Source organism: Lynx canadensis, chromosome B4, assembly GCF_007474595.2.
Source record: "Lynx canadensis isolate LIC74 chromosome B4, mLynCan4.pri.v2, whole genome shotgun sequence".
In the NCBI taxonomy this organism is placed as follows: Eukaryota; Metazoa; Chordata; class Mammalia; order Carnivora; family Felidae; genus Lynx; species Lynx canadensis.
In genome coordinates this window covers 115,387,215-115,409,319 of record NC_044309.1, presented here as the reverse complement: position 1 = coordinate 115,409,319, position 22,105 = coordinate 115,387,215, and the positions used below count along the sequence as shown (strand labels likewise).

Genomic DNA, 22,105 nt, shown 5'->3' with positions numbered 1-22,105 from the left:
GAGAAATTATAGTACCATTTTTCAGTGGGGTTTTATTTGCTTCTCAGAATCAGCCTTGCAGCGACTTTAGTTCTTTCGTAGAATTTCAGAGCCGAATGGCACCCTAGTGCCTTACATAGAACCTTACAAAGTCAGGTGCTTGTGGATCTCCTGTTACTATTATGTGTCACTCCCATTTCCTCTCCTGCCCCCCACTCGGTCTGCGGCACGCAGCCAGGATTTTTCACAGGGGAGTAGAATGAGGATGAGTTTGGAATCTGGCAGAAGTGCATTCTGTGGCACACAGTCCTCCCCACGGAAGAGTATTCTGTTTGTCGTCCTCGGACTGCTTTTGCCGTTTGACCCTGTGCGATCCTGTTGTGGCTGCTGCTTCATCGTCCGTCACCCTGTAGACTCAGCAGATGCTTAGTTGCTTAGACTGTCTGACTCCCGCCAGGCGCCATGTAGGCAAGTTCAGAGTCCACCCTTTGCTGTCCAAAAGTTTCTGGAGAACTGAACCCTTGTGCTTTTCTCTTAGTAGCTCTGGTGAGCTTTCAGAGACCCAGGGCTCAAAAGGCCAGTGTGAGAAAATACCCCTTCTGTGAACAGGTAGAGCTCAGCTCGGAAAATCAAGGACTTTCTCGAGCGCCCTAACAGAGGTTTGTTTGTTGTTGTTGATTTGCACTTTGAGAGAAGGCAAAAATGTAGGCCTCTCTCCACTTCCCCTCATTTCTTTGTCTGAGTCCCTGTCACCCGGGACCACACCTTGAGATTGACAGCTGTGGGACCACTGGTTCTAATGTGCTTCCTTGGACAGTAGCATCAAGGTTGATGGTACCTGTATCTTCACATCTTGTGGCATGGAGAAGGAGTCACTCAGGCACCTTTTCATGGCATCGAGTTTAAGAATGAGTTCCCTTGCAGGGCGCCTGGGTGGCTCAGTGGGTTAAGCCTCCGACTTTAGCTCAGGTCACGATCTTGTAGTTCGTGAGTTCGAGCCCCGTGTTGGGCTCTGTGCTGTCAGCATGAGCCCCCTTCGGATCCTCTGTCCCCTCTCTCTCTGTCCCTTTACCACTTGCTCGCTCTCTCAAAAATAAACATTAAAAACAAAACAAGACAAATGAGTTTCCTTGCAAACCTTGGGCTGGCTTCTTCCCACCCCGTACCGCCCAGTTGTCTCATTACTGCCTCTCACCAAGCCGGGAGTGTGGTGTGTGGGAGAGCCCATGCGTAAGCAGCCCGGGCATGAATCATGCTTGTAACCATCCTGCTTTCAGCCTAGGTCAACAAATACGTATTGAACACCTACTATGTGCCAGGCGTCCCAGGAACTAAAGCAGAAATCACCCTCGTCAAGCTTATATTCTGATAAGCCCAGGTAGACAGACCAGACCAACAGGGAAAACATATAATATGTTAAATGGTGATAAGTGTTCACAGACAAACCAAGGAAAGGGGGCTGGGGAGGCCCATAGAAAGAATCAGTTTTGAATAGGAAACTCAAGGAAAGCTCTTCCCAGAGAGGTCAGTGAGGGAGGATCTGAGGAAGTAAGCTGGGCAGCTAAGGGGAAGAGCCATCCAGGGAGCCTGAACAGCAAGTACAGACTGCCTGAGACAGTTGTATGCCTGTTGTGTGCGAGGCACATCCCAGAGGCTTTGTGGCAGGAGCAGAGTGAGGACACAAGATCTAAGAGGTAGTGGGAGGCCAGTTTATATTTTCCAAGGTTGCCTTGGGTCCAGATTAAAGGTGGGCATGAGCTGACGCAGGTGGGGAGTGGTGACGGTGCCTGGGAGGAGGGTGCTAGCAGCAGCGGAGGTGAGGAGAGGAGTGGCCAGGTCTTCTAAATGCATTTCCCCTGTCCTCCGAGGGTGTGCTTAGAGCTCTGAGGGGCAGTGTGGTCCCAGGGCTTTGGGAGGATGGGCCAGGGTTTTGGGTTTTCAGTTCTTACACACTGTGTGAGCTCATCTTAGATCATTTCCTCATGTAAAAAGGAAAGAGAATTCTTTCCTTAGAAGGGTGTGGAAGGCTTCTGAGATAACATACTGAAAGGGTCTTCCCAGACTCCCTTTCTCATCTCCCACTGGGCCGGCCCCCCTGCCTGTGCCCAAGTCTGCGGTGAGCCTTTATATTCTAGTCACTTGTGGTTGACTTGTTTCTCTCCCCACCAGAAAGTGGGCAGGGACTGTGGCCCCTGTGCTTGGCACAAAATGCACAATAGGTGTTTGGATGGATAGAGAAATGGAAGGAAGCAAGGAAGAAAAGAATGAGTTAAGAATTCATACATAGCCGCACCTGGGTGGCTCAGTTGATGGAATGTCCCACTCTTGATTTCTGCTCAGGTCACATCATCCCAGGGTCGTAGGATTGAGCCTCACGTTGGGGTCCATTGGGGTCCGTTCTGAGTGTGGAGGCTGCTTAAGATTCTCTTTCTCCCTCTCCCACCACTACTCACGTGCACTCACTCTCAAAAAAAAAAAAAAAAAGGAATTTCATGCATAGATAATGAGGGAGCAGAAGGCAAGCTGAAGGCAAAGCACTAGCTAACAGCACCCCCCCTCCCCTCCCCCCAGGTGGGATCTGTGTGACATTCCTCAGGCACTCCTGGCTGGCCAAGAACAAAGGAAAGGGAAAAACTTGTGGTTACCTCATGGAGATCACAGTCATGTGGGACCTGAGTGTTTCTATCAGTTTGCAACTAACTTTTCTATTTATTACAAAAAGTTTTTTTTACAATGTTTTTATTATTGAGAGAGACAGACAGTGTGAGTGGGGAGGGGCAGAGAGGGAGACACAGAATCTGAAACAGGCTCTAGGCTCTGAGCTGTCAGCCCAGAGCCCGACAAAGGCTTGAACCCATGAACCGTGGGCTCGTGACCTGAGCCGAAGCCAGACATTCAACTGACTAAGCCACCCAAGCATCTCAGTTTGCAACTGTCTTAATGATTTACGAGAAAAAAGCAATCTTACCAATAACCAAACTTTTCAGAAACCTATAGATTCAATTACAATTTTCTGGGACCCCATCACCCTCCCCTCCATAGGATAGAAAATCTTATATAATCACTCCTCACACTTATAATGCAACTCTTTCTGCCCATAGATCCTGTCCCCTGTGTTTTAATAAAACCACCCTTTTGCCCCGAAGCTGTCTCAAGAATTCTTTCTTGGCCGTTGCCTCCAAACCCCAACACCTCAAACCACGCTGTAGATATTGTAATATTTGAGTTCGTACATTCCAACAGATGGTGGGACTTTATTTTTTTCGGAGTTCAGTGTTTAAGGACCTCAAATGATGAGTTAAGGCATTGGCCATATTTGTTATTTAAATAAGTCTAATTAGGAAGACAGGTACACTTATCTTTGTGTTTTAAAATTTATCTTTTCCCTGCTTTTGGCTTATAAAGAAGTGTTTGTTCAGAGATGCTAATTGGTGTTTTTACTTAGGTGTTCTTTAAGAATAAAGACCTCATGGGTTGCCTGGGTAGCTCAGTCCCTTAAGCATCCACTTCAGCTCAGGTCATAATCCCGCAGTCTGTGAGTTCGAGCCCCGCTTCGGCTCTGTGCTGACAGCTCAGAGCCTGGAGCCTGTTTCAGATTCTGTGTCTCCCTCTCTCTCTGACCCTCCCCCGTTCATGCTCTGTCTCTGTCTCAAAAGTAAATAAACGGTAAGAAAAAAAGTTTAAGAACAAAGATGTCATTGGCAGGTTTCATCAATGGTCTAAGGAAATTTTTCCTAACATTTTAGCATGAAAATTTTCAAGTGCACATAAAATACAAAGATAGTAACAATTGAACACTAGCTTAATACACAGATAATCTAAATCAGTACAGGACAGGTTTTCTTTTGCATTTAGAATGCTTCTGTTACCTGTTCTATAATATGGAGAAGGCTCAGTCTGTTAACTTCCCTGTTAGAAAAATTCTGTGTATGACACCTCCTTTCACTGTGAGACCCCCTTTGACCTTCATCGGGAAATGCTGCGTTGTTTATATTTAAAGTCAGGGTTATGGGTTGAATTGTGTCCCCTCAAAAAGATATGTTGAAGTCTGTGATATTGTAATTTATAATAACAGGTAGTTGACCCTTGAACAATGAAGGGTTGGGGGCACTGACACCCCCATTCACACAGTGGAAAATCCGTGCGTAACTTTAATTGCCCCCGCTCAAAAAAAAACTACAAGTACCCTACTGTTGATGGGTTACCACTAACCTAAACAGTCGATTAACACATATTTTGTAGATTATGTGTATTATATACTGTATTCTTAATAAAGTAAGCTAGGGAAAAGAAAAAGTTACTAAGAAAATCATGAGGAGAAAAGACATATACAGTACTGTACTATAAAAAAAACCCACCTTTGAGTGGACCTGGGTGCTTCCAACTCCTGTTGTTCAAGGGGCAAAGGTATATATTTGGTCTTTGTTTCCATTTCTGACAAAGCTCCTAAAACCTTGGGAATTTCTTAAGTGATTGTAATGATGAAAGTGAAATGGGTGTCTTTTGTTATTTATATAACAAGCCCCTTTCAACCGCACTGGAATTTGTGTTATTTAGGTTACTTTTGGGAAGCCCCTGAGGATAGGGCTGGGGGGGGGGGGCGGGTAGAATAGAATAGAGACCTTGATTTGAAGATTAGAATTTTCAGTCCCACCTTCCACTTCCTAGGAGAGGAGGGGGCCTGGGTTGATGTAGTCGCCAATGGCCAGTGGTTTAATCTATCAATGCCTTCATGATGAAGCCTCCATAAAACCCCAGAAGGTTGTGGTTCAGAGAGCTTCTGGGTTGATGACCACGTGGAGATTCAGGGACAGTGGCTCCCAGAGAGGGCATGGAAGCTCTGCACACTTTCCGTGCACCTTTGCATATCTTCCATTTGGCTATTCCGGAGATACATCCTTTGATCATAAACTGGTAGTCTAGTAAGTAAATGTTTTCCTGAGTCTGTGAGCCACTCTAGCAAATTAATAGACTCCGGAGAGAGGGTCATGGAAACCTCCAGTTTATAGCCGGTGGGTCAGAAGCACAGGTAACAACCTGGACTAGGACTGGTGACTGAAATAGGGGGCTGCAGACCCTTCAGCTATGTGATCTGATGCTGTCTGTCGGTAGTGTCAGAACTGAGTTGAATTATAGGACACCCAGCGGGTGTTGGAGGATTGTGTGGTGACCAGCTGTGAGAGGAGACACAGGAGTGAGTTTGCCCTTTACAAAAGCCCTAACTCCCAATACCTCAGAGTATGACTTTGCTTGGAAATAGGGTCTTTACAGAAGTAGTGAAGTCCAAATGAGGTCATCAGGGTGGGCTGTAACCCAGTAGGACTGGTGTCCTTACAAAAAGAGGGGATTTGGAGACAGGCATGCAGAGAAGAAAGATGATGTGAAGACCCAGGGAAAGTACTTACAATGTGAAAACTGACAGGATTGGTGTGATTTGTCTACAGGCCAAGGGATGCCTGATGAGGCTGCCAGAAGCTGGGAGAGATGCCTTAATCCCAGCACCTTCAGAAGGAACATGGCCTTGCTGGCACCTTGATTTCAGGCTTCCAGAACAGAGATAATACGTTTCTGTTGTGTTAAGTAACCCAGTTTGTGGTACAGTCCCAGGAAACTGGAGTCAGCCATCACATTTCCTGTTGACTGAAGAAGTACTAATACCTGGGCCCAGTGTGAGTGGAAGTCTGGAAGGTCTTGGAACCTCAGGGTAGTACTTGGTTAGCAGCTGGTTATCTCTGGGATCCCCCAAATACAGTTAAACTAATATTCTTTGCCATCTAAATAAATACATCATTTAAAATCATCTGTAGCAAACCTGTGGAACTTCCAAGAATATGCCTGTGGAGCCAGTTTGAAAAACCCTGATGTAGGAATAAGAGAAACAGCCCAGGCTTTGATTCTGAGTTCAAAAGCTCTCTCTGCCACTTGGCCAACTGCATAATCTTTCTGAGTCTGTTTTGTGCCTGTAGAATCAGAATGATACTTCTCTCCCCTGTGGGTTGTGGGCTTAGAACTAGAGGTTATGAAAATGGTCTAGCATCAAGCCTTGTACCTGGCAGGTGCTCAGGAGTTGGTTGAAGAATGGATCCTGGGGTGAAGGTAAGAATCAGACAAGGGCTAGAGTAGGATAGGTCCTGGCCTGGGGGGTCAGATGGGGTCTGATTCCCCTGTTTTTGAACACTGAGAGGTTTTCATCCAAGTGGTTTTTCTACCTTAAAGAGAGCATCTGGTGCAGGTGTGAGCCTTGTTTCCTTAAGGCACAGAGAATCCCCAGAGGCTTGTCCAAGGTCAGACCATCTTGTTTGGGCTGTTTTCTTTGTCAGGTGGTCTTGTCATTTGGGCTATTTTCTTTTCTTTTTTCTATTTTAATGTTTATTTATTTTTGAGAGCACGAGGGTCTGAGAGCAAGCAGGGGAGGAGCAGAGAGACGGAGACACAGAATCTGAAGCAGACTCCAGGCTCTGAGCTGTCAACACAGAGCCTGACGTGGGGCTTGAACTCATGAACCATGAGAACATGACCTGAGCTGAAGTCAGACACTTAACCGACTGAGCCACCCAGGCATCGGTCTTTTTCTTTTTAAAAAAAAATTTTTTTTAACGTTTATTTATTTTTGAGACAGAGAGAGACACAGCATGAACGGGGGAGGGGCAGAGAGAGGGAGACACAGAATCGGAAGTAGGTTCCAGGCTCTGAGCCATCAGCCCAGAGCCCGACACGGGGCTCGAACTCATGGACCGTGAGATCGTGACCTGAGCTGAAGTCGGACGCTTAACCGACTGAGCCACCCAGGCGCCCCTTGGTCTTTTTCTTAATAGGATAACCAAAAACAGAACAGACAAAAAACTGGTTGTTTTTTTTCCTCTTTTTTGTTCTTTTAAATAACAGCCTTATTGAGATATAATTCACATACCATACAGTTCACTCATTTAAAAGTGTAGACTTAATGGTTTTTTAGTATATTTGCAGAATTGTGCAGTCACCACCATAATCAATTTCAGAACATTTTCATTGCCCCCAAAACAAACTCTCTACCCATTAGCAATCACTTTCCATTTCCTCCCTCCCAAATCCCCAGGCCAAGCCAGCCCTAATTTACTTTCTGTTTCTCTGGATTTGCCTGTTGTGGACACTTTCTGTAAATGGAATCAGATGTCACATGGTCTTTTGTGTCTGCCTTCTTTCAGTCGGCATCAAGTTTCCAAGGTTCGTCTGTGTTGTGGCTTCCGTCCGCACTTCGTTTCATTCTGTTGCGAAATGATCTTCCGTCGTGTGGCTGCACCATACATTTTGTTTATCCGCTCATCAGCTGGTGCACATTTGGGTTGGTTGTTTCCAGGTCGGGCTCTTAGGATCAGTGTTGCCGTAAACGTGTGTGTGCAGGTTTTTGCATGGGCATATGCTTTCCTATCTCTCGGGTACCTACCTAGGCGTAGATTTGCTGGCTCACATGGTAGTTCTGTGCTTGACCTTTTGAGGAACCGCCAGAGTGTTCTTCCCCAGCAGCCGCTCCGGTTTACATGGCACGGGCAGTGCACGAGGGCTCCGACTTCTCCACGTCTTCACCGGTGCCGCTTACAACCAGTCTTCTGATGATAGTCTTTCTGGTGGGTGTGAAGTGGTGTCTCTCTGTGCTGTGGTGTTGGTCTTTGAAATTTCATTTTTCTTTCTTCTTCTTTTTTTTAAATTTTATTTGAGAGCGAGAGCAAATAGGGGAGAGGGGCAGAGGGAGAGAATCTTAAGCAGGCTCCACACTCAGCGCCGCGCCTGATGCGGGGCTCTATCCTAAGACCCGGAGACCATGACCTGAGCCGAAATCAAGAGTCGGATGCTCAGCTGACTGAGCCACCCGGGCAACCCTTGAAATTTCTTTAAGTTTTATTTTTAATGTTTTTTTTTGAGAGGGGTGGGGGAGAGAGAGAGAGGGAGACACAGGGTCTGAAGCAGGCTCCAGGCTCCAAGCTGTCAGCACAGAGCCGGACGCGGGGCTCAAACTCATGAACTGTGAGATCATGACATGGGCTGAAGTCAGCCGCTTAACCCCCTGAGCCTCCCAGGCGTGCCCCTTTGAAATTTCTTTTAATCAAAGTAGTTGTATTCATTATATGAGGAAATAAGTGAAATATCTCTAGCTGAAAAGGCTGGTATAATTAATAATATAACTTCTAAATTAACTTCCATACTTTTACATATTCCTTCTTGAAAAGTAAGCTCTACTCCCAACGTGGGGCTTGAACTCACAACCCTGAAATCAAGAGTTGCGTGCTCTTCCGACTAAGCCAGCCAGGCGCCCCCCCCATTCCTTATTCCTTCTTTACTAGTCATTTGTCAAAGCCAATCATCCCAAACCAGTGTTGGATAGAATAGTTGTGAGTGTGTATAGTGCGGCTTGTACTTCCTTGCTCAAAGTGCACAAGAACAGGTGCCTGGAGCGTCAGGGTCCTTCTCACTGCAGAGCTGAGGTGGGGAGGCTTCGTCAGCAGCCAGCCTTTTGAGGGATGGTAGTAGGTGTCCGGCCCCTTGTCATCACATGTAATTGGCCGGGGCATTTACTCCTGATTCTCCCAAGGGTTAGCTGCTGCCGGGCAGATAGGGTGGGGAGTATAAATGGGTACAGCCCGAACACTACACATAGACTCCCATGTCCTCTTTACAGACAAGCTTTACAGCCTGCAGATTCCCTCGTAAGGAACAAGAAGCCTAACAAAATGCATAGCACCTGTGAGGCCAAAAGTAAATGTTGGTTTAATGAATGAATTGTTTTGGCTTTGGGAGGCAGACACTATTGGAGCATCGCAGCTGGAACAAGCCATTAAGCTCCCCGAGCCTTGGTACCTTATCTGTAAGAGAGAGATACCAACTGCCTCTGCTGCAGCGTTCCCACGGTGACATAAAAGCGCCTGGCTCCTGGTACTCGCTCAGCAAATGTTAATTCACTTTCCATAAGTGGCTCTGCTGTTCGTCTCATGTTTTTCTCTACAGGTTTAGCCCAGCTCCAGATATGACTGAACACAGGGTCGATTGTACTGTTTTGCTTATCTTTTCTTCACAGAGAAATAATAAGCATTTGGCTAAAATTAAGTATCGATGGAAATGAATATTGCAGTTTGGTTGCTGCTGATTGACATATGTTTGCTAAATAGCTACTCAAATTTCAGGAAGCTTGCCTAGAAATTAAAAAAAAAAAATCCTAAGAAGAGTTACCCTCTTTGCCAGGTACTTATTTATAAAATTGTCTTCTATGGAATGACCCAGCTGAAAATTTTTCTATAAAACACTGGCTGAGCTTTGGCTCAAGAGTTCAAGTTAGCCTGCATAAAATCTTAAACTTCAATGGGTATGAAAGGGTTGGGTCATTTTTTGGAGCTTCTTTGCCTTGGAAATACATTTTTTCTTTCTTTCTTTCTTTCTTTCTTTCTTTCTTTCTTTCTTTCTTTCTTTCTTTCTTTCTTTCTTTCTTTCTTTCTTTCTTTCTTTTCTTTTCTTTTCTTTTCTTTCTTTCAAGAAAGGGCTGTTCTTTTGGTCACTGGGTCTTTTTTTAGACTTGCAGGGAAGTCATAGTAACAGGCTCCATGTCTGATTGGGTTCCATGGCAACAAAGGGTTGTGACTTTATTAGAGAAGAGTCGAGCATGCCAAGAAAGATAAAAATCAGAGTATGGAAAATGTCTGACCAGATGAATGTGTTTTTTTGGATGGCGTGCCCTGGAACGAAACATTTCCCCGAATTGGCATCAGTCTCTGTTGCAAATTTGAATCCCACCGGGTTATCATTAGGTCATAGGGATCAGTGCTTATTTCCAAAAGATCTGCCTGCATCTTCATTCATCCTTTTTTATATCTTGGTATATTAAAAAAAAAAAATCAAAACAGTAATGGTAAGAACCTAACCGGAGAGGATTCTGATTTCAAAGGTAGAAAAGAAATTTAGCTCATTCTTTGTGCAACTGATTACAGCTGTAAATTGTGAGACTGTGTGGGAGGGCCAATTAGAGGCAATTATAACTCGATTGAACGCCCCCTGAATTAAAGCTTGCTGTGTGCATTCCAAGCTGGGGGTCTTGTTTCCATCCCTGTTCCTCGTTGATGGGTGTAGAGGTACGGGTTCCAGGATAAGGTTGTAGAATCTCGGTAGGAGACGCCCTCTGTGCTCTCCCACAGCAAGGTGCAGGCTGATGTTCTGACCGAAAGTGTTGTAATTTGTTAGAGACCTTTTTGCTAAAGGTTCTAATATTTGGCAAAGAAATAGCAAGAATTTCGAATCCTCTTCCCCGGTTATGAATGTGTAGGACTGTCTTTGCTTTTTTATCAGATGTGCTGTGTTTATATTTCTCCTCATCCTGACATTGAAAGTGGAAAAACTCCAAAGAGCAGGTAGATGTTCCGACATGCTCCCTGGGTTCAGACTTCATGAGTCACTTACAGCCTCACCATGATGAATCAGAAACCACACAGGTACTCATGATAAACATTAATAAGTAGTATTGGTATAAGAGCAAAGAATGAGCTCACCAGGTTTTCTGTGTCCCGGCAATCATTAATCAGGTGTTAAGTCTTTGGGGAAATTATTTAACTTCCTTGGACCTTGGTTTCTTTATCTTCAGATGAGTTTGACCTGAATTTGTGTGTCCCAAACTTCCCTGTTTATGGGATTAACTTGGGGCCCTGGTTTAACACACGGAACCTCTGTTAGAGATTTTGATTCTCTAGGTCTGGGGTGGGACTGGCATAGCAGGGGCCCAAGGTGACTTACAATCAGATGTTCAGGAAATACCAGACTAACTTAGTAGTTAGGAAACTTGACTTGGTTGTAAGAAGGTGGGTGGAGATGGGAGGGAGAAAGGAGACGGTTGGATGCAGACCCCCAGGTTCTGCCCCTGCACCATTGGTCTAGGCGGGCCCAGGAGTCAGGTGATTGTGGCCATAATTTGAGAAACACTGGTCTGTACTACTCAAGCTCACTCCTAGCCCCAAAGATAGCCCTTCCACATGTCGCCCGTGACCACCACAAATAAGCCCAAAGATGTGGGTTGATGGCAGGGTTTGGAGGGTTCTCCAAACTCCACATTGCTTTTTGTAAAAGTTACTTGCTTTAAAATCTTGGAGTTGTGCAGAATTCACAGAATTTTCGACTCTATGCTGTGTTGTTTCCATTGGATAAGACAGTGTTTGCTAAGCATAGTTACACCCAGTGTGCACGAGACAGTACCATCATCATAGGAATTACCTGGGGAACTTGTTAAAAATATAGAAATTGGACTCCCAGACCCAAAGATATTGTAAGTCCTATAAAAGTGCCTGGGCATCCGTCTTTTTTTTTTTTTTTTTTTTTTCCTTATTTGAGGGTGTGTGTGTATTTCTTTTTAGGGTTTTAAAAAAAATTTTTTTTTTAAGTTTATTTTTGAGAGAGGGAGAGAGAGAGCACATGTGAGGCAAGGGAAGGGGAGAGAGAGAAGGGGGGGACAGGATTGAAGGGGGCTCTTGGCTGAAAGCACAGATCCCAATGCAGGGCTTGAACTCACAAACTGAACCAAAGTCAGACACTTAACTGACTGAGCCACCCAGCTGCCCCGGGTTTGTTTTTTGTTTTTTTGTTGTTATTTATTTATTTTTAAGTTAATTTTTTATTTTTTAAAATTTACATCCAAATTAGTTAGCATATAGTGCAACAATGATTTCAGGAGTAGATGCCTCAGTGCCCCTTACCCATTTAGCCCATCCCCCTCCCACAACCCCTCCAGTAACCCTCCGTTTGTTCTCCGTATTTATGAGTCTCTTCTGTTTTGTCCCCCTTTCTGTTTTTATATTATTTTTGCTTCCCTTCCCTTATGTTCATCTGTTTTGTCTCTTAAAGTCCTCATATGGGTGAAGTCATATGATTTTTGTCTTTCTCTAATTTCACTTAGCATAATACCCTCCAGTTCCATCCATGTAGTTGCAAATGGCAAGATTTCATTCTTTTTGATTGCCGAGTAATACTCCATTGTATATATATTTACCACATCTTCTTTATCCATTCACCCATTGATGGACATATTTGGGCTCTTTCCATACTTTGGCTATTGTTGATAGTGCTGCTATAAACATGGGGGTGCATGTGTCCCTTTGAGACAGCACACCTGTATCGGTGGATAAATGCCTAGTAGTGCCATTGCTGGGTCATAGGGTAGTTCTATTGTTACTTGAGGAACCGCCATACTGTTTTCCAGAGTGGCTGCACCAGCTTGCATTCCCATGTTTTTGTTTTTAAATGTATTTTGAGAGAGAGCAAGCGAGCAGGGGAGGGACAGAGAGAGAATCCCAAGCAGGCTCCATGCTGTCAGCACAGAGCCGGATGCAGGGACACAGGGCTTGATCTCATGAACTGTGAGATTGTCACCTGAGCCGAAATCAAGAATCGAATGTTTCATGGACTGAGCCACTCAGGCCCCCCTCTTTTTAGGTTTGACAAACATTGTGGGCTTCTCTCCCCAGTCTCACCCCAATTTCCAGAGTAAAACCGATTTTAAGTGTAAACACATGTTTAGCACAAGTTCTGTGGTTAAATCAAGCCATTTAGTTTAAAAAAGGGTCTGTAACTCATACAGCAGGTGCTTGAGGAAAAAAAAAAAAACTGATCTTCTGAGACTCTAAGACAAAATTCCTAAACTTTAACGATGAAATCATTAGCTGCTGGAGCAAACACATTTTAATGTGTATCTGCTTTGTAGAGTTTTGTGCCTTGTTTGTTCTATTTACTGTTTAACAAAGATGGAATAACATTGTTAAAATGAAGAGTTTAGTAAAACTTTGGTGTAAGCCTGAATTTATGAAGGTTTACTTTTCTCCCCTATTAACTAGCTTAACTTAAAAAAGTGTTAAGTTTAGGGGCGCCTGGGTGGCTCACTCTTGATTTCGGTGCAGGTCATGATCTCATGGTTCATGAGTTCGAGCCCTGTGTCAGCTCCATGGTGACAGTGCAGAGCCTGCTTGGGATTCTCTCTCTTCCTCTCTCTTTGCCCCTCCCCTGCTCTCTCGCTCTCACTCTTTGAAAATAAATAAACTTCTAAAAAAGTGCAAGTTTATAGGAGAAAAATCTCATAAAGGACGTAAGGTGGAAAATGTTCTAACTTAGAATTTTTAACCCAGAGATAAGCACTGTTAATGTTTCTTATGTATTTTTACATAAATGTTTTCTACACAAAACATACATATCCATTATTTATTTAACCAGTCTCCTAGTGATATACAATTTAAGTGCCTTCTAGGGTGATGGTTTTTTCCATGTTTGTTTGCTTTGTAATACTGTACTGAATATTTTTGTACATCTTTTTTCTGTAACCATGTATGGATAGATTTCTAAAAGAGAGATTGTTGAGTCAAGGGGTATGTGTCTTTTAAATAAGGAAAGATGGGAATACAGTGCCCTTGCAAAGGTTTCATCAATTTAACTGGTGAAATCTTTGATTTTCAAAAGACTTTCCTGTCCCAGTTTATTCTAATAGAGCAGGAGAGGAGCTAACTGTCCTTGTCTACTTACACAAAACCTGAGACGTACCTCAGGTCCTCTGGTTGGAGGGATGAGTAGAGATATTTCATAAAGACAAGAATTTAAAAGGTATTTAAGGAGTATGCCTGGGTGGCTCAGTCGGTTAGGTATCTGACTTCAGTTCAGGACATGATTTTACCATCTGTGAGTTCGGGCCCCGTGTTGGGCTCTGTGCTGACAGCTCAGAGCCTGGAGCCTGTTTCAGATTCTGTATCTCGCTCTCTGCCCCTCCCCTGCTCACGTTCTGTCTCTGAAAAATGAATAAACCTTAAAAAAAAAATTAAAAGGTATTTAAGGTGTTCCCTGGGAGAGGAAAATAGAGAAATAGCTTAGTAAAGCAAATAACCCTGAATTTGCCAATAGAATTCTTTGGGTCACATGAGGTCCCAGAACCTGAATTGGGTTCTGAAGAAAGTAAGACGATCTTGGAGCATCATATACTGTGAGAAAGCCATGGCCTGTTCCTGGGTATGGTGCTGCTCCTTTGGTAGATCTTGTAGGGCACTTGTGAGTGAAGCATCATGGTGATGAGATGCTGTTCATTTTACATAACCTCTGATGCAAGTCACAGTCTAGTTTGTGTGTGTGTGTGTGTGTGTGTGTGTGTGTGTGTGTGTGTTTCAAGGTAATGTTTAAATTAAAAGAATTACTTTTCAGTAGTCTTCTGGCCCAGACTGTGTGCGTGTCCTTAGTGTCTGAGAGATAACTAACACAAATCAGGAGCCCTGTGGCCTGGGGATGTTGCTGGTTTAGTGGCAGATGCCATCTAATCTGGCCATCTACCTGCCTTCGTTTTGCCTCCTACTGGCAGCAAGATAGGAGGGGATCTTTTAGACCCAGAAAATTAGTTGAATTTATTCAAGTCTGGGAAATTCAAATCTATTCAAGGCAGAGAAGAATGAAGAGGTGTCCTGGATCTATATGTCAGTAAGAGTTTGAAACCTTACAGCTGGCTAAGAGGGATGGCCAGGTGGGTTGTGAGTTAAAAGGAGCCATCCAGAGTCCAGACAGTCGGGGAGCAGCAAGAGCCTCAGGCTAGAGGTGGCATGTTGGAGAGTGAGTATGTGTTCTTTCTCAGCACTCAGGGACCAAAGTGCCCTCTCAGACTGGTCATGCTTCAGCTGAGCCACACCTGGGCAGGTGGAAGACAGCCAGGAGTAAAACAAGTTCTGAAGTCTATAGCTCTGAATTGAATCATTCTCTATTTTTAATCAAAATTAGTAAGTGAACCAAATGACTAGATAGCCTCAAGGTAGTTGTCAAGTAATTTCACATTAGAAACTTGAGAGAGGTTTTTTTGTTTTTGTTTTTATTTTTGTTTTGGTTTTTGGGTTTTTTTTTTTGTTTTTGTTTTTGTTTTTTTTTTTTTTAGATATTTATGACTGGGACACACACCTGAAGTAGGTATGCAGAGCTGGGCCATGGATGAAAGAGTGGATATCTGAAGCTGCCAGGGAAGGACTAGGAAGGGAGGAAGAGGTGATTGTGAATGTGTTTTTAGCAAGTAAGTTGGAGATAACATAAAATATCCAGTGACCAAGGTGTTCTCAGACTAGGAAGACAGCCATAAAAATAGGTAAGACAAATTGGAGCCCAAATTTGAAGTCAAAACCCAGAGGAAAAATGAATGAGCTTGGCTATGTGGAATTGAATTCTGTATGCCATAGTGGTCTGATTTTTAAATCTTATTGTAATTTAAGATGTTCATTTTAAGAGTTAGAATAGGCAAAATGCATTCAGCAAAGAAAATATACTCTTCTTATATTAAAAGTATGGTATTGATTTAACATTTAGTTTAAGGCAAGATCCATTTGCTAGATTTATCTTTAACATTTGTTTAAGACTTTTACTTGAACAGAGCCAGAGGATAGAAGCTTATTATGCAATATTAACTTTGGTAGACACTCTTCCTCTGAAATCTTACAGTATAGTTTTACGTAAAGAGTAAAGTTCTGTTGACTAGGCTTTATTATACTGACAACATTCTGTCTCTTTTCCAGACCCCAGTGTCTCTGTCCTCCATCACACCCTGCCCCCAACACAGAATTAAATCAATACCACTTAAGCCACACAGCAGTTTTGAGATCTTTGCATTAGTTATTTAATGTGAAGGGCAGGAAACCCCTGGTCCTCTGACCATGCTGGCCTGATTTTTTCTTGTGGCTTATGGCAATTCAAATATTTGAGAATCTTTTCATACAAGGAAGGTCAAGGGGATTTAAAGACAAATGACTGACAGCAGGGAAGCTTGTAATCCGTTGCAGGGGTTAGTACTTGAGTTATCGTAATAAGAGCCAGTGTATGATCACGAGAGAGCAAGAGAAAAATAAGGAATATCTTGTGTCTGGTATGACATCAAGTTCTTTTTCTGATCTCATTAATTTCTAGGAGGAATTTCCTCAGATGAGACTAGAGTCTCAAGAACATTAACTTCATCGCCCAAGGTCACATGGATGGCAGCTAGATGGCAGTTAGTAGAGTTAGAATAGGCAAGCTTAAGAGTTAGAATAGGCCAAGTGCATTCAGCAAAGAAAATATGTTCTTCTTATATTAAACGTATGGTATTGACTTAACATTTAGTTTAAGGCAAGATCCAAGCTACTCCAAGCTACTAGATGGCAGCTAGGATGTGATCAGTTCCGCTGGACCTTAAAGTCCATGCATATCCCGTCAGTAACTGGCCCCCCAGACGCTGTCGCCAATAGGCTCCAGTTCTGTTTCTTTAGCCCTGCCTTTCTCTGAGCGTCCATCTAGGTATCTGTGCTTGAATGGCCCACAGGAACCTCACATCCATCCTCTGCCCCCAGTCTCCTCCTGCTGCCTCTCCCCAGTTTTTCTGTCTTGTAAATGATCTTCCTGGCCACCAGAACGAATGCAAAAGAAGTGAGATTTTCTTTGACTCTCCCTTTTAATCTCCACATCCAGTTGGTGGCACATCCTTTTGATGTTGCCTCTTTGGTGTACCTCAGGTGCTCTGCCCTCCTTCCCCACTACCACTGTCCAGCCTTCACCGACTCTTGCCTTAGATGCCTACAGCAAGCTCCAGTCTGTTGCACCAAGCGTGTTTTCCCTTCTGCTTCTCAGAACGACTTGTCTGAAGCCAAGGTCTGGTCCTCCTAATCCCTTTAGCAACTGCCACATGGCCTGTTGGATGAAATCCTAACACCTTAGCGTGACTTCAGGGAACTCTCAAGGTCTGATCTCTGTTCTGCCAGCCCGGTTCTTCTGCCTTCTCCACCTTGCCCTGAGTCCTCCAAATCCTTACCTGCTGTCTGGCTGACCGGTTCGGAACTCACTTTACCTGAAGCACCTTTTGATTGACAAGTCTCTTCCTGCCTTGTATCCACCTCGTCCCTTTCCCTGTCCTTCCTCGCTGCCCCCTGGGCTCCCCTTCCCAAGTGCTGCCTTAAAGCAACAGGTACACCCAGGGCGCTCATCACAGGCTGTCAGTGCTTTCCTGGCCGCCAGACTGAGAGTGGGGGAAGGGAGGGACTGTCCCCTTACAACTCCAGCACGCCTTGCTGTGCCTGACACTCAGAGGCACCAGTGAGCATCTGTCTCATGAATGAGGCGACAGAGGAAAGAGTCTCCTGACTCCTCACTTCATCCCGGCGACTGCCCTTCCCTCGGCGTTGGAGCCACTCACTGCTTGCTCCGCGATCGTTCATGTTGGTGTTTCTTGTGCTCAGTTCACCCCTTTGCCCTGGCTCTTCCCAGAGTGTGTTGAATTGAGCCCATTTCTTCGTCAGTAAACCAGGAGCGCCAGACTGAGGTCTTCTGGGGTCCTCTTGCCATCCCCGGGCTGTGTGGTGACAGGACCCCCTTCTTGTCTGCCCCCCCCCCCCCGATACAGAATGTGCCTCTTCTGGCAGCACAAAGAGCCCACTTGTCCAGCAGTGGCTTGAACACAGTATATTATTGCTGGCAGTTGGATCGGTCCCACTGCAGGGCGTGGAGTTTCCCTGAGACAAGCACAGGACTACTCAGATATGTGAGCAGTATCTCCAAAGTCCGGGGTGAGTCATATGGTAGGTGCTGTCGGAGTATCAAGCCCGTGTGCCTTACAGCCTCAGATGCCTCTCGGGCAGGAAGGTGAGCAGGCTGCTGACCCTGTTCTGCCCTCCGATTTGTCGTGTGGTGTTCGGTAAGTCTCTTCACCCGCTCTCCCATTCCAGGCAGCCTGTGTAAATATATACTGTAGAGCTTTGTGGTCATTAATGGTTTATGAGGTGCTTAAAAGAAATACAAATTATTTTTGTGCTTGCCCCAAATCCTCCCTAATTGCCCAGCGGCTTTCTAGGTATTTAAACTGCCTAAATTCCTGAACCACCAAACCGTCTCGCCGGGGCCTTTAAGAATGTAAACCCAGCCTGTGTGATTTAAGAAATGAGCAAATACACGCGGTGTTTGAGTGTGCCAGCTCCTGGCCGAAGCGAGCTGGTTCTCCATCCACTTCCCCTGGCTCTACCCAGACTGAGTTGGGTCTAACTCTGTATCCTGACTTTGGCTCTTTTGGAAAGTGGATATCCTTGAATCCTCCCTTTCCTGAAAACTTCAGACTCCATAAAACAGATTTTGTGTGACAGTGTCGGCCACTGTCAGTGCCCCATGAGAAAGATGGGTGTGGCGGCTGTGGGCCGGGAGAGGAAGCAGCAGTGGGAAGGGAAGTGTAGGTCTGTAGGCAGGGCGCCTCCTGCTGTCCTGGGACACCACCCCGTGGTGATGGATGCAGGGCTCCCTGTGGGCTGGAGAACGTTCATGTCACCCGAGCTCTGCCCCTGTGAGCTGCCCGATCTCCTGGGAAATTGTATTCAATTTGTGACTTTGTATGGGTGCCTGGGCCACGGAAGGTTTCTGTACATTGCTACCAAATGCCTATACCGTTTCAATTCCTGGACATTAAACTATTTGAACACATTAGTTTGGTCTCAAAGGTTGATCTAGAATATTCCAAAGGTGGGCTTACTGTTGATAATGATCCCTAGCCTTTGGGAAGAAACAGTTGGTGATGGAGGAGGGGTGTGGAAAGTTGGAGGAGTGTGCTGCTTATCATTTGATCTTTTGCATCTTGAAGATTAAATTTCTGTTATTAAAAAAAAAAAAATTGGAGAGCCTATTCTAACAACAAAGCATCTTAGTAGCCTCCCAGCATAGTGAGTGCAACAGTCACGTACAGTTTGGGTACAGCTGCTGCCGCCGGCCGCTCTTCAAGAGGATGTAGGAAGGGGTCTCTTCTTGCCAGCTGCTGGTCTACCAGGCTGTTCTGGAGAAGCCTCCTCAATGTGGGCAGGCCCCTCCCGGCTCTGCCTCCTCCTGATTGCCGTCCTGCAGCTGACAGAGGAGTCGTCTCAAGCGCAGACAAGGGTGGTTTGCAGGCTGCCTGGGGGTTCGTCTGTAGCCTGAGGGAAATTTGGTCTCGTGTACGTTCTCTCTCTTTCTCTCTCTCTTTTTCTAGACTATACCCTTTACATTGCTGGGTGTGACCCGGAGGACCAAGTCAGGACCCCCTCCTGGGATGGCTAGGAGGCCTTTAAGTTCAGGTCACATTAAGCAGGTCCTCAAATTTAGATTTAAACATTATTACCCAAGAGTTAAGCATAGAACCAGAGATAGACCAAAAGGATTAAAAGATAGATGTCACTCAATGTATAACTTAAACGATACACACCCACAAAGAGTTTATCACACGGTGTAACTTACTCCATGGCTTTTATTTTTTAAATGTTTATAGATTGTGAAATACTAAACATAAAAGATTGCATTTAAAAAATAACATGAAACACTCCTGCACCTAAAACCAAGGGTAAGAAATTGAACTTGATCCCATGACCTTTTCCGGGATTGCATATCCCCTCCATCACAACCCCTGCCTCTCCCTCTGCCCCCAGCCTGAGGTCTGGCTGTCCTAAGGTATGTGTTAACCATTCTCTTGCTTTTTCTTCGTCATTTTACCACCTGTGTGTTTATACCTAAATAAGTGTTGGCCTGTGCTTGAACTTTAGAAAGTAGTATTCGTACTGCATGTAGTTTTTTCCACTTGATTATTTTAAGGTTGATCTATTTTAATTGTACATTGTAGCTATGGTTCATCTCCTTCCATGTAACAAATGCACACAGTGTATATATATTCATTCTGTTGCCTATAGACCTTTGGGTTATTTCTGGGTGGTGGTGGTTTTCTGTTGTGAACATTGTGGCTATGATTTTTTTCTTTTTTTTTTAGCAGCAGGCAAAAGTTTCTTAGAGTAGAAGATTAGAAAGGAAGAATAGTAAGAAAGCTCTCTTTACAGAGGGAACATTTGAAAGTGCATGCCCCTGTGCTGTGAATTTTTTTTTTAATGTTTATTTACTTTTGAGAGAGAGAGAGAGAGAGAGAGATACCCAGCATGAGCAGGGGAGGGACAGAGAGAGGGAGACACAGAATCTGAAGTGGGCTCCAGGCCCTGAGCTGTCAGCACAGAGCCCGACGCGGGGCTCGAACCACAAACCGCAAGATCATGACCTGAGCTGAAGTTGGACACTCAACCAACTGAGCCACCCAGGTGCCCCGCTATGAATATTTTTAATACACTTTCTTAACATGAGCATTTGGTCCTAGGAATGGAATTTCTGGGTCTCTAGAGCATGTGGCAAACAATTTTTAATGTGTTTTTTTTTTTTTTTTTTAATTTTTTTTTTCAACATTTATTTATTTTTTTTGGGACAGAGAGAGACAGAGCATGAACGGGGGAGGGGCAGAGAGAGAGGGAGACACAGAATCGGAAACAGGCTCCAGGCTCCGAGCCATCAGCCCAGAGCCCGATGCGGGGCTTGAACTCACAGACCGCGAGATCGTGACCTGGCTGAAGTCGGACGCTTAACCGACTGTGCCACCCAGGCGCCCCAACAATTTTTAATGTTTTAAGAATTCATTAAATTATGAACATTTTAAATATATCTTGTAATCTGATTTCAGCATTGCTTTGTTTAAATCCTGGAGCCATCGAAAATGTTTTTACATTGAAATAGTAGGGCCACCTATTTTGGCCCTTGAGACACTTTAACCTAAAGGAGATACCCTTACTGCTTTTCGTAGTTGTTACAGAAACCATTTTTGAAGGGCAAAACCAAACTTTAAGAATTGAGAACACGGGGGTGCCTGGGTGGTACAGGTAGATGAGTGTCCAACTCTTGATCCCAGGTTTCGTGAATCTCAGGATTCGTGAGTTTGAGCCCCACATCAGGCTCTGCATGCAGAGCCTGCTTGGGATTGTGTCTCTTCTTCTCTCTGCCCCTCCCCCGCTTGTGTACGCTCTTTCTCAAAAAAAAAAAAAAAAATTGAGAGTCACAAATAAAGCAGTCTAGCCCTCAGGAGTCACATGAGCTGTATATATGCAAACAGTCACCAGTAGTCACTCTGTGACTCTCTTCGACTTACTATCATGAATACTGAGGTCAGTTATTTTGCTATTTTTAAAAAAATATGTTATTTTGCTATTAGTAAAATCATAGGGCCTAAGAGGAGTGAGCAGGAAAGTATCTTGAGAGTGCTAATGAAATGTTAAAGGTATTTGCGTATTAGTCTGACTTTGAGGGTACAAGCCCTGGGAACTTTGTTAAAAATAATATCAAAGTGAGTAACAACAGACCCTTCCAGAAATCAATATATAACAAAAAGTATCACTGTCCCCAAATTCCCAACCCTGTTTCCCAGAGGTAACCACCATTCACAGTTCCTGAGATTTCCTTCTGGAAATTTTCCAGACAACTAAAGTACGCTTGTATATATTTATATAAACCCCAAAACTCTATCTCTTTTAAAGCACAAATGAGCGTGTGTAGACCTAGCTGTGCATCTTGCTTTTCTCCCCTAACAATGAGACTTGGATAGCTGTCCGTGTAGCCCATTCACATTCACCTCCGTTTTATTGGCTACATTGTTTTCCATTGTGCTGGAATTTTCTTAAGAGGTTCCCCTCTGATAGGTGTCTGTGTTGATTCTGGAACTGGAAATAGATGACGGTGCTGGTGGTGGTGGTTCAAGGAGACTGTCCAGTTAGAAGCAGCAAAGAGGAGGGCAGCTGGGTGGCTCAGTGGTTAAGCGTCTGACTTCAGCTCAGGTCATGATCTTGCGGTTCATGAGTTTGAGCCCCGCATTGGGCTCTGTGGTGACAGCCTGAAGCCTGGAGCCTGCTTTGGATTCTGTGTCTCCTTCTCTCTATGCCCCTCCCCCACTCATTCATTTTTCTCTCTCTCTCTCTCTCTCTCTCTGAAAAATAAATAAACATTAAAAAATTTTTAAAAAACAACAAAGAATAGGAAAAAGAGGCAAAGACCTATAAATAGTTGGATATCACTTCTGTTCTTTAAATCTCTTGAGGTTTTTTTTTTTTTTTTTTTTTTTTTCCCTTTTGCAGCTCTTTGGAGAACATAGGAAGCTCAGAAGCACTAGGTTCTTTTTCCTCCTTGCCCTTCCTTCCTTGTGGTGGAAGAGACTGTGGTATCTAAGTTTCTGAGGGAAAGAAACGTATTCATAAGTTCCTGCTTCAAGAACTGGGGGACTCCAGCTCCGTTCTCTCCCACCTCTAGTGCAGTGAGCACCGGACTGTTCTACCCGATTAGC

General features: G+C 44.4%; 1 protein-coding gene across 3 annotated transcripts in view; it reads left to right on the top strand.

Moving 5' to 3' along the window:
- TMCC3 (transmembrane and coiled-coil domain family 3) overlaps positions 1-22,105 on the top strand; it is a 60,628-nt gene that overhangs the window by 19,337 nt on the left and 19,186 nt on the right. Inside the window, exon 1 of one of the 3 annotated variants that reach the window (XM_030323405.1) lies at positions 17,525-17,647. The exons of the other annotated variants lie outside the window; for them this stretch is intronic. The gene's annotated coding sequence lies outside the window, so the exon portion shown is untranslated. Of the gene's footprint in view, positions 1-17,524; positions 17,648-22,105 lie in introns of those variants that run through there. 3 annotated transcript variants of the gene reach the window in all.